Consider the following 13,413-nt stretch of genomic DNA (forward strand, 5'->3'; position numbering starts at 1 on the left):
GCAGATTTCTTTCAATCATTATCCAATCATCTTCTAATTTTCCTATCAATAAGAAAATACATCTTCTGTTATTACTCGAATAATTCTCTTTATCCGCATCCTCATATTTCCTGCCCCGAGCGCTGAATAGCGCACCAAAGGCAATTCTCCCATCAATCCCCTGATTATTTCCTGCCCCGAGCGCTGAATAGCGCACCGAAGGCAATTCTCCCATCAACGCCCTGATTATTTCCTATCAAAGGTCCTCTATTCTCTGACTCTTTTTAGTTTCGAGATAAAGAGCATGCGAAATACATGATTTACATTGATGTAATTTCGTTCAGTACACCCCCCTCTCTCCTAGTAGTATCCTCTTGGTAACATCTCCTAATTAAAATAAATATTCCATTATTATTTAATGATATTTTAAAGACGCGGGAATAGAAGATCAAATATCGGAGGAAACGTAATCATAGAGCAGGTAAGAAAAATCGTGCTAACTGTGCCGTGTCTACCTTGCTCTGGCTCAGACGACAGTCATTGAAAGATAAACCTCGCATCAAATCGTGTGAAATAGTTGCCATTTTTCCGGAAACTATAAAAAGATTAAAGACTTCATCTATTCAACTAAATCTTGACAATAATCTCGTAGCGGACAAAGGAACACTCTCTCATACCGAGATCGAACCCTCGATCGATCAACCTCCAAATTCTTTGGAATTCTTGACTCCTGAACTACCAAGTTCAATTGACCCCTCAATAGAAGAAACACTTAATTATTTTAATCTCAGAACTAACTTCCTCGAGTTATCACCAATCCCAGACAAAGAAATTCCCCCTGACTTTGGAATAGAATTCTTGCCAGACGAACCACCTAATATATTTAGTTCAGAAACTGATTCTTCCGAACAATTACTAATTGCAGAATTGTGTGATTTAGTATCACAAATAGAAAAGAATACATCTCGGGAACAACTGCATCGTAAGGACTTAATACAATTATTAAAGGATCAGTGTCTAGACAATTTACTTCAAATCGATCAATATGCTAATTATCTAGATATTTAAATATTTAAAGTATTTCTCCAATGTCATCAGAATGTACTATTGAAGAAAATGAGAAATTAATTAACGAAAAAATTCATACAATAATAAACATAATTATCGTTTTACTAACAAACGTTTTAGAGGGAAACATCGATTTAGACCAATTTCTCGTCTGTTTAGATAACATTCCAGATCCATCAAACACGATAAACGCGAGACTTCTTGGAAACCGATAATTCGTGTAATCTAAATACTTGTTTAATAAGGACCCAATAAGGGATTCTTAAGACTCTAAATTCGAGAATTATATGATATTCTTGCTACTTAATTTATTAATTAACAACTATTGTATTTAAATGGGAAAATTACAGTCGATCAATTAATCAATTCATTGGTCAGTTTAGAAAGAATTGCTAGTAGAAATCCTTTTCCCACTAGTAATTAGAATTCCCCATCCCCAACGTCCCAATACTCGGTCCCTAGTTTCATAGTATAGTCCGTGCTCTCGGCGTCCCTGAGGTATAGCCGGTGTATGCAGGTTGCCTCATAAAAAATAGAGAGCGCCCTGTTCTTTCTAACTTAGGAATTAAGAAAGTAGGAAGGTCATTAGGACGTGACCAGAGAGAAGAATGAGAGAGGCCACGCCGCCGTTCTTCGTCAAACGCTTTTTCTAGGCTGCTCACTAGCGTCACGTACATCCATTTTACGAGCGTCTGGAACTACATGGCCACATCCACTTTCGATGTCGGTAAAAGAGCCAAATTTAGTTCATGTCCGTGCTACATCCACAATTGATAGACCAGAAGACGACGAAGATCAGAGTTCAAGACCATATGTTTTCTTTTTTTTTTTTTTTTAATAAATCAGAATTATAAATAAATAAAAAATAAGAAATAATAAATCAATTGTATTTATAAAATATTTTCAATAATTTTATATTCATTTACAAAAATAACATCCCTGAAAATTAAATTGATTGCACAAAAAATATAAAAAATAAGAAAATAAATATTGAAAATAAAATAAATATATTTGTATAAAAATAACAAAAAATTAACATAATATTATAAAATAAAAATAATAAAAAAAATAAAACTTATGGAAAATAATTTATCATAAAAAAAATTTCTAATAATATATATTTAAATAAATTTAAATGAATAATTAAATATACTTTGAACTTTAAATTATACAAAAATTGTTATATAATATAATATATGTATATTAATATTTTTTATTTAATACATATATACCACGTGTACAAAAATGTATATATATATATATATATATATATATATATATATATATATATATATATAAGGTGTCCCGAATTTTGCGAATTAAAGTACCATAAAAAGAAAGTTTCTCGAAAAAGTAAATTAAAAAAATTTTTACCATTTTTCATTCCAAACAGTATTTTTTGAGGTAAAAAGATTTAAAATTGGCCAATTACAGAATACGATTAAACGGACGCCTATCCGTGAGTCGATTATGTTATATCCTAATAGCACAACATCCGAAAGATATTCAGAGGATATCCAGAGGACATTCGAACATCCTCAGGATGTTCTCTGAACGTTTTTAGGATATGTGTGCTGTTTGGGTAGTGACCATGCACTTTACGCACTTCAAGTGTCCATTAAATCGTAATCTATAATTGGCCAATTTAAAATTTTTTTACCTCAAAAATTTTATTGTTTAGAATAAGAAATAGCTTAAACTTTTTAATTTATTTTAAAGAACTTTTTTGCTATACTATTTTGACTCGCGAATTTCGGAATCCTGTATATATCAGTTTTTTTTTTTTTGTAGGAAGGGAAAAATGCATTATGCATTTCCCATCGGCCGTCCGACGGGGGTATGTGGGACTCTCACCCACTAAAAAACCCTCCGCTCTAAAAAAAAAGCTGTAATTAAAAGTATTCATTATTATAAAACATATATTTTGTGAAAAAAGATATTGTTAAATAATTTGTATTTAATCATATTTATTATGTTAACGTGGAATGCATGTTTAAAAAAATTAATAATATATTGTAATTAAAGATTTAGGTACATATGTGTATATGTATTTTAGTTGGCATTTAGATATGCATGACGTAAAGATTGCAATCACAGTTGAAATAATTACATAAATCGCTCAAACTAACAGGTCTTATCACGGGAAATCTACATATAATATAGATTTTCTATAACTAAAAGAATCAGTTATATATTTTGATGTCTTTTGTTATCTATTTCTGTTAAGGCGTCTTATTATTGTAAGTGATTTGTCAAAATCACTTACTGTATACTATATTATTAACGGTATTCATATGTATCTTCTATGATTATATTAGAATACCGTATGCCAACAAATACATATACGATAGATTTCATTTATTGTACCGTGTTACTGTACTTTCTTAAAATTTTATTATCAAGAGACACGGTAGTGTCTCGCGACCAGTTAAGGGCGTAGCGGAGACACCGTGTATCTTAACGCGAGTCGGACATTTGAGTCTTTATAATATTTTGAATCCTCAATAATGGCTGAAGCAATCGAGTTTATACTAGACTTAATCGATAGATTGAGTTCGAATTATATAATAAAAGTGTCTTTATTTCTGCTCTACGTGATTTGTAAGCAGAGATATATAAATGCAAAGTCGAAATATGAAAAATTTCTATTAAGAAACGTCCCCGTCATCATTATCATCATTATCATCATTATCATCATCATTATCATCATCGACCACGCATACATAGTAGTATCGTGCTACACGTATTCACACGTATACAACACATGCGCACACATATATCACACGTACACAACACATGCAAGATGCATGTAGTGGTAATTTTGTCCATCTCGCACGTTTTACAACAGATGGCGATAGTGGCGCTCCGCCATATCGGCAGCGTGCGGGGTTATGTTGGCTAACTCTCTCTCTCTCTCTCTCTCTCTCTCTCTCTCTCTCTCTCTCTCTCTCTCTCTCTCTCTCTCTCTCTCTCTCTCTCTCTCTCTCTCTCTTTCTCACACACACACGCACACACACACACACTCTCTCATTCTCACTCACTCACTCACTGTTCGTCTTGTGTACTTATTTAGTACATTCATGATCGGCAGCGTGCGGGGTTATGTTGGCTAACTCTCTCTCTCTCTCTCTCTCTCTTTCTCACACACACACGCACACACACACACACTCTCTCATTCTCACTCACTCACTCACTGTTCGTCTTGTGTACTTATTTAGTATTCATGATTAAACATCTATATGCATTAATGTGAAATTTACTTACAATTAGTTTACTTGAAATATTCAATCTCTAAAGTGTTTATCTTATAAGATAGACAAAAAAATCTGAGTAAATAATAAGAAAAAAAAACAAGGATTATTATTGTCATAATTTTTTATCAATTAAGTACTCTCAACTGTCCAATAATTAAATAAATACGTACAAATGTGCGCGCGTGTACACACATACACATATTGATATTAAAGAGATTGAAGGAGAGGAAGGAGAAGATAAAAATTTAAATATTCACATATATTTTCAAATATTATATATGAATTTATAGTTTACATATCTAATTAATAATGAATTTCTAATTATATTAAACATATCAAAATAAAGACATACATGTATTTATCAAATAAATAAAATTATTGAATACAGACTTAAAAAATTTATTAAACATAGACTTAAAAAATTAATTAATTAAACATATTCCAAATTTAGAAAAAATAAACTTTATTTATATATGCAACAGCTTTTTAAACTAAATTTTGAAATTCTATTTTATATTAGACAATTATCTCAATCAACATCTATGTCCACATTAGCTGCACTGCAGACTACCTCTACAGCCACATTATCTGCTCCACGGATATAGCGTTATGCCAATACGATACATTACATGTACTTACTTACTTGCCTTTACTGTACCAACTCTTGTTCTTTCCACGTAATCATGTTTTTACAGTTATCGTTTGCTGTATATCTTCCAGCAAACTTTATTTCGTGTGAAGTGTATTTAATTAATTAAATCTCTGCGAAAGATTGAGAAGATGAAGGGATAATTCAAACTATGAAGACATGGTTACATGGAAAAGACAAGAGTTGATACAATAATAAAGACATACATGTATTTGTATCCTGCTGGCATAAGGTTATAGAAGTTGATTGAGATTGAAAAATAATAATGAAAATAATAAAAAAAATAAAGACACATGTATTTGTATCGTGCTGGCATAAAGTTATAAAAGTTGATTGAGATTGAAAAATAATAATAAAAATAATTAAAAAAAGGAAATATTCAATCATCATTTAAAAGCATATTTGAAATCTGTAGAATAAACAGTTTTTGCAAAAAATGTGGAGCATTTGAGCTCTAGTAAGTCTGAAAATAAATGTAAACATCAATTAATAATAACTGATGTTATATATATATTATATATATAAACCAATTTGTTGCAATATTCACTATAAAAGGTTGTAAGGGTAAGATGGCTAAAAGTGAATAATTTAAAAGATAGTTAACATAATTTTACATAAACTGAAATATTTCATAAAATAAAATATTTGTAATATTTCGAAGTTTATGTAAGATTATGTAAAAATTATACCTTTTGTAAGCATTTTTATATATTTTTAACTTTGTTGCCGTATGTATAAGGGAAAGGAAAGCGAGAGAGATGTTAATCTATTTATTTATATTTTCGTTTACTTGTCCTTAGACGGTTTAGTTTTATTATGCGTTATATTTTTATTTATTTGTGCGACCGTCAACCTAATCTCTCTCGTTCGTAAGAATTATTGTTTTCGCGAGCACCGAACGATTTTATGTAAAATTACTCCGATTGGTCCGGTGCTTTGGGGTGGGAATATTTTAGACAAGCGAGTATAAAAATGAGGATATTTGAGCGCGAGAGACAGTTATACAGTTACACAGTTACACAGTTTGACAGTTTTTGACACAGTCTGATAATCAGAGAAAGTAATTATTCTGGCGGCGTTACCAGCAGCTCCGGCGTCTGTATCGAATCTACAATATATATATATACACATCGGATCGCAAATAAATACATTTATTGGAACATAATATACATATATATATCCTCACACACATCCTGACTAATTATAATAAATTGAACGAGATCCATCCATCTGGCATAGATCTGAGGACCGCGAATCCAGTCAGCGACGAGGTAAAAAAGGTTAGTGCCAATAATTATCGCGCGCTAACAGCGTCAGAAGTGGGATTCGGAGCTCGCCCTGACATTGCGAGAATCCGGAAATCTTGACGAGGCGCGTTTCGGGAAGCGTGACGCGAGTGTTAGGTTTTCGCGAGCGTGTCGACGGGCAATTAACTATTCGATTCCGGAAAGACAGTCACGATGGAAATCGGGAGTGAGATGACGGTGACCGAATTGAAGACCGCTCTTTGTCAACGCGGACTGACCACGGGCGGGTTAAAGGTCGAACTGATAAAACGGTTGAACGAATACGATCCGAATGTGTGGGGAGAGTTGGCGGAGACGCTCAGGGTGAGGACGGGGATCCGGGTTGTTCGCGTCGGTCGGATGGGGACGACGAGACACCGGCGGAGGACGAGGAGACTCGGGCACCGACGGCGAGCGTGGAGGTTCGAGCGTCGGCGACGAGGATGGAGACTAGGGCGCCTGCGGCGAGCGTGAGGTCTCGAGCATCGGTGGCGAGCGAAGAGGCTCGTGCACCGAGAGACAGGAGCTTCGCGGAGCAGGGCCTGGAGGACCATAGCCTGATGAGACGAGAGCTGGAGATACTCCGCCGAGAGAGAGAGTGCTGGCGGAGAGAGCAACAGTTGCTGCAGCGAGAGCTGGAGATTGTGAGAGGCTCTCCTACGGCGAGAAGCGCGGCATCGGAGGGCAGCGCGGTATCGGCGACGAGCGGCGTGCGAGAAATTCGAGAGCTGCTTCCCGAGTTTGACGGGGACAATACTTTTTGGAGGTGGAAGCAACAACTGCAATTATTAAAGACCACCTACAATCTGAACGAAAATGCTACTCGCATTTTAATTAGTTCGCGGTTGAAAGGACGCGCGCTGTCGTGGTTCTACTCGAGGGCAGAATACTTGGTGTTGAGCGTCGAAGATCTGCTCAAGGAGATGGATCAGATGTTTGATCTGCGTCCGGGCAGGCTTACCATGAGAAGGGAGTTTGAGTCCCGGACTTGGAAGTCAGGCGAATCATTTTGCGACTACTATCATGACAAAATGATCCTGGCGAATCGAGTGCCGATAGCTCAGGACGAAATCCTGGACTATGTGATCGAGGGAGTGTCGGACCAGAGGCTGCGGAACCAGGCACGGATGCTGAATCTGGAGAGGGGAGCCGATTTGCTGAGGGCATTCGAGAAGATTCGAATCGATGGGGAGAGGACGAACGACAAAACCAGGAGGGATGGACAGAGGACTGCCAACAGCAAAAGGACAGAGGCGACGACGGCTGAGGGAGTGCGAAGGTGTCATCGTTGTCGCGAGACGGGGCACATTACGGCGTATTGTAGGCAGACGTTACCGACTAGGAAAACGTGTTTCGTGTGCGGATCGGAGGGTCATTTCGCGCGGGAGTGTCCGAAACGTAATCAAGCCTCAACGTCGGGGGCATCGGAGGACGTGGCGCGGACCACCACGACAAATATGTTGCATCCGGTCGATCTTCCTAAGCCGTACATGATCCGTGTAAAGATTTTGCCCGGTGATGCGAAAGAGAAATGTACATATGTGGTGGACGCAATGATAGACTCCGGTTCGCCTATTAGTCTGGTGCGCGACGACGTAGTTCCGTGCGAGGCGAGATGCAACACGGCAAACGAACAGCCGTTTTGCGGGGTTAATGGGTCGCGGCTGGAGATCGGTGGTGCTTTCTTCGGTCAGTTGGAGGTCGGCGGAGTACGGGTCGAAATGAAGTTCTATGTGGTTCCTCGAAAGACAATGGCTTTCGATGTCTTGCTGGGGAGGGATTTTTTAAACTGTCCGCGACTTCACGTTACGATTGGCGATACGTTTGAGATCGCGGGGACCGAAGAGAAGAGCGCTGTAAATTCTTTAATGCACATCGATTGCGGCGGCGATTCCATTGATCCGTGCGACGAATTGAAAATAAATCCGGCGGTCGGCGGCGAGGTGGCCGCGCGGATTTGAGGGGCGTACAAGGCGCATTATATTGACAAGATGCGAATTGAGGGAAATGCGCCCGATTATAAAATGATAATTGCTCTAAAAAACGAACAACCAATAAGTTCGCGGCCGCGACGATTGTCCTTCGCGGATAAGGAACTTCTACGCGAAATTTTGGACGATTTATTAAAAAGATCTATTATACAACCGAGTAGTTCTCCGTATGCGAGTCCTATAGTCTTGGTGCGGAAAAAGGACGGAGGGTGCCGTTTGTGCGTGGATTATCGAGAATTGAATAAAATCACGATACGCGACAATTTTCCGACGGAACTGATAGACGATAACATCGATCGTCTACAGGGAAAGGTGTATTTTTCCATCTTGGACATGAGGGACGGATTCCATCATGTCAGGATGCATGAATCGTCCGTGAAATGCACGTCATTCGTTACGCCTCTCGGGCGGTTCGAGTATCTGCGCATGCCATTCGGGTTGACGAACGCTCCACGGGTTTTTCAGCGATTCGTGCATATGGTGTTCGAGGCATTGATCCGCGAAAATAAGATTCTAATTTATTTAGATGATTTACTGATCGCTACGAAAGATCTAGACGAGCACATCGAAATCTTATCGAGAGTGTTCGAGGTAGCAGGTGAGAATCGATTAGGATTTCGACTCGATGAGTGTCACTTCGCCCGGACGGGGGTAAAATACTTGGGTTACTGCGTAAGTGGACACGGTATTCGGCCGAGCGACGAGAATGTTGCGTCCGTCGTTGACTATCCGGTGCCGCGTAGCGCGAGGAACATGCAGCGTTTTCTGGGGCTGTATGTAATAATATTTGAATTCGAATCTCACGAAAGTGCATGCGAAAAGATATGCGAAGCGCAGCGAAGGGGCGCCGAACATTATAATTTGCGCAGAAAAGCGGCCGAGAAATATAGCGTCGGCGATTACGTTGAAATACGTAATTTAGAAACGGCGGCCGGAATAAATAGAAAACTAATATCAAAATATAAAGGCCCGTATATCGTGGAAAAAATTCTAGATCGCGATCGTTACATCATCACCGATGTTGACGGGTTCCAGCTAACGCAGCGGCCCTATACAAGAATACGAGCACCGGATTAAATGCGCCCGTACATACGTGCATGATTTTGTATGATTATTTATATTGTGTTTTGTAATTTTATAATAACGTTGACCGGGACGGTCAAGAGTCAGGAATGGCCGAGCTGTAAGCATTTTTATATATTTTTAACTTTGTTGCCGTATGTATAAGGGAAAGGAAAGCGAGAGAGATGTTAATCTATTTATTTATATTTTCGTTTACTTGTCCTTAGACGGTTTAGTTTTATTATGCGTTATATTTTTATTTATTTGTGCGACCGTCAACCTAATCTCTCTCGTTCGTAAGAATTATTGTTTTCGCGAGCACCGAACGATTTTATGTAAAATTACTCCGATTGGTCCGGTGCTTTGGGGTGGGAATATTTTAGACAAGCGAGTATAAAAATGAGGATATTTGAGCGCGAGAGACAGTTATACAGTTACACAGTTACACAGTTTGACAGTTTTTGACACAGTCTGATAATCAGAGAAAGTAATTATTCTGGCGGCGTTACCAGCAGCTCCGGCGTCTGTATCGAATCTACAATATATATATACACACATCGGATCGCAAATAAATACATTTATTGGAACATAATATACATATATATATCCTCACACACATCCTGACTAATTATAATAAATTGAACGAGATCCATCCATCTGGCATAGATCTGAGGACCGCGAATCCAGTCAGCGACGAGGTAAAAAAGGTTAGTGCCAATAATTATCGCGCGCTAACACTTTACAACTTTTTATAGTAAATATTGCGAGTTAAATCGATTTATATGAGAAAAATTAAGGTAATTCTATTTTGAAAATATAAGTGACCTTTAAATAACCTTGAAAATCGCCGTTTAGGAAAAAGTCTGTGTCAACTTTTTCTTTTTCGAAATCCTGCAACTTTTATCTAAATTTAACAGAAAATGTATAAAAAATGCTCGACATTAGTACACACACACACACACATATACACACACACACACACACATATACACACACACACACATATGGGTAAATTTATATAAATAGGGTGCTTTAGGAGGAATGATCAGGATTCTAAGATATGATTGTACACATCATTTTAAGCAAAGAAGTTTAGATAAACATGTTTAATAATTGTTCTTTCCGGTCATAAAAATATACAAAAATGAATGATATAATCTCTAAAAACTCACCTTTAAAAAAAGGTAAAAAAAGGCGACCAGTTAAGGGCACGCCATTAAAAAATTATCCATTGCAAACCCATGTAGAATCCTATCCTATTGCAAACCCATGTAGAATCCTATGAAAAATTAATCATTGCAAACCCATGTAGAATCCTAGGCAAAATTAACCATTGCAAACCCATGTAGAATCGTACCCATTGCAAACCTATGTAGAATCCTATGAAAAATTAACCATTGCAAACTCATGTAGAATCCTATGAAAAATTAATCATTGCAAACCCATGTAGAATTGTATTAAAAATTATCCATTGCAAACTTATGTAGAATCCTACATTGCAAACCCATGTACAATAGAATTGTATGAAAAATTATCGATTATAAACCCATGTACAATCGTAACAAAAGTAATGAAATAAAAAAAAAATTGCGCCAAGTGAAAGTAGAAACTTGTACCAGTGGAAAATTAAAGTTGCAGACATATATAGAGTCGTATAATGAATCAGTAAAAATTTAAATTTGCAAATGTAGAATCGTACCATAAAAAAACTTATCTTTTAAAAAACTTTAAAAAAAAAGATAAACAAGATGCCAAGTCCATGCGCCATGTGAAAAAGAAATAAAAAAATTTTAATATAAGTATGCTGTCTTCTAAGCTGGGCAATAGAGCCAAGGAAACGAAACGAAAAATTAATTAAACGGAACTGTATCTCAATTTGAGATCCCAAAGTTCCACATATAAATTAATTTCGAAACTTACATATGGAGAAATAAGCGAGAAAAATATAGGTCCGAAAAGTCGCTGAAGCGGGAAGCGAACCCGCGTCTTTCACTTTCCGGGCGACTGCTCTTATCACACTTTAAAAACTTGCAGGTGCCGCAATACTTGGGAGTCCAGAAAAAAAAAGACTTTTCCATCTCATCCGAAGCCGAATACATAGCTCATCGGAGGCTGCGAAAGAGGCAAAATTATCCGAAATTTCTACAAGAAATGGATTGTGGGAATATAATATAGATTTTCTATAACTAAAAGAATCAGTTATATATTTTGATGTCTTTTGTTATCTATTTCTGTTAAGGCGTCTTATTATTGTAAGTGATTTGTCAAAATCACTTACTGTATACTATATTATTAACGGTATTCATATGTATCTTCTATGATTATATTAGAATACCGTATGCCAACAAATACATGTACGATAGATTTCATTTATTGTACCGTGTTACTGTACTTTCTTAAAATTTTATTATTATATATATCTCGTGTTATATGTCATTAGTAATCAGAAAATACATGATTTTACAATTTCTTAGCATGATTGCATAAAAATATTTTATTTAGTCCGTGATTAAACCTGCTAGTTAACGATTTATGTAATTTGTTTCAACTGTGATTGCATTCTTCTAAGAAATTGAAAAATTCATGCTTATTTTTCTCATTACAGGAAAATAATACTCATTACTAAATGTAACATGATTTGCAAACATATTTTAATGAATGTAATTTCATGATACACAGTATAAATATTTCTTTTCAATGACAAAATTATGCAAGATATATATAACAATAAAAAAATGAAGAAATTTTTTTCAAAATTACAAAATAAAGAAATTATATTATTTTATAGAAAATACTCATATTAAAAAATAATTCTTTTTCTAGATAATTTTTACTACGTTCCACGTTATTTTATGTTTTTTCTATTCCTTGCATTGATTTTTTTAAATATTAAAATTAATAAATATTAATATATTATTATATATATATAAAATAATATAAGATGTATTTATTAATATTAACTACTATTAATTAATAATAAAATAATATAAAATAAATATAAATATAAAATATTTAATAAATAAATGTATAAAATATTTATAAAATTTATTAAATAAATTTTATATAAAATTCTTAAATATTTTTTTTTTTTATGAATTATTAATAATGAAATATAAGAGTTTTAACAAGGCTCTGTAATATAAATATAAATTTAACGTATAAGACGGGCAACAAGAGCCAAATCGCGGATGACAATGCGTTATCCTAACGAAACTAAATAATTTTTCGTTAGAAATAAATACCGGTGCACAAGGCACCAAATTTTTACTTGGACACGGCCAAGATTTTAAATATGAAATAATCTCATATTTTGAGATTTAATTTCCATACCCCTTTTTAACCCCTCTACGGAAAATAAATAAATGAATGCAAGAGAAAAATATAGATCCGAAAATCGCTGAATCGGGAATCGAACCCGAGACCTTTCGCTTGCCGGGCGACTGCTCTTCCAGCTGAGCTATTCAGATCCTTTCGATTCTATACTTTTCTCTGTTATATATATTAATGTTGGTAAACAAACGCATTTTTTAAGCCAGCGTGAATCAAATATAAGAGTTTTAACACTCTTATATTTGTTGTTAAAACTCTTATATTTGATTCACGCTGGCTTAAAAAATGCGTTTGTTTACCAACATTAATATATATAACAGAGAAAAGTATAGAATCGAAAGGATCTGAATAGCTCAGCTGGAAGAGCAGTCGCCCGGCAAGCGAAAGGTCTCGGGTTCGATTCCCGATTCAGCGATTTTCGGATCTATATTTTTCTCTTGCATTCATTTATTTATTTTCCGTAGGGGGGTTAAAAAGGGGTATTGAAATTAAATCTCAAAATATGAGATTATTTCATATTTAAAATCTTGGCCGTGTCCAAGTAAAAATTTGGTGCCTTGTGCACCGGTATTTATTTCTAACGAAAAATTATTTAGTTTCGTTAGGATAACGCATTGTCATCCGCGATTTGGCTCTTGTTGCCCGTCTTATACGTTAAATTTATATTAATAATGATATTATTTTAGACCTTTGTGGTTTTTCTTTCTTCATATCATTTTTTTCTTATTTGTAATTAATATAATAGTGCTCAAGATGATCTTACATTTAGTATCCTTTATTTTTTACTTTTCTTA

Source organism: Nylanderia fulva, unplaced genomic scaffold (genome assembly GCF_048542155.1).
Source record: "Nylanderia fulva isolate GAGA-0341 unplaced genomic scaffold, ASM4854215v1 Scaffold186, whole genome shotgun sequence".
Lineage (NCBI taxonomy): Eukaryota > Metazoa > Arthropoda > Insecta > Hymenoptera > Formicidae > Nylanderia > Nylanderia fulva.